This window comes from Sinocyclocheilus grahami, unplaced genomic scaffold (assembly GCF_001515645.1).
Source record: "Sinocyclocheilus grahami isolate Dianchi unplaced genomic scaffold, SAMN03320097.WGS_v1.1 scaffold7344.1, whole genome shotgun sequence".
NCBI classification, from domain to species: Eukaryota; Metazoa; Chordata; class Actinopteri; order Cypriniformes; family Cyprinidae; genus Sinocyclocheilus; species Sinocyclocheilus grahami.
This window is the reverse complement of record NW_015511418.1, coordinates 379-913: the sequence shown is the minus strand read 5'-3', so window position 1 is coordinate 913 and position 535 is coordinate 379.

Below are 535 nucleotides of genomic sequence, written 5' to 3'. Positions count from 1 at the left end.
AAAAAAAAAAAGTAACAACAAAAATCATTTTGATATTGCATGAGACCACTTGTGAGGACGCAGGGCAGTCCCACCCAATTCCATTTCCTGTACATGTACTCTGTCTATGTCATCGATGGCCAACTGTGAGTTTCCAGAGTGGAGCAAACAGACTGGCATCAGACGCTCATGGTCATGGAAGGAGAGTACTGCTGTAAAGACAGAAAGAAACAAACAAGTTAATACACTCTACAGGAAAAGTACAAACACACTTTACACCAATTTAACTGTTGTGTTGCATTGTGCCAGCACACCATTTTTATTGTGGGACAAAAAGAGAGCTGTGTCTGGCAATGGCACATTGTTATGCTTCATAGCTAGCTAGCTAGCATTTTCAAAACATAGCTATAATACAGGGATCCCCAAACTTTTGTCAGCCGAACCTCTTTGAAAAAAAAATATTTGCTTGAAGTACAGATTTGAAACGGAGATTTTAAGTTGATACATTTTAGTAGGCGTATTATTTTTATTAAATAAATAATTTTTAAATAAAAAA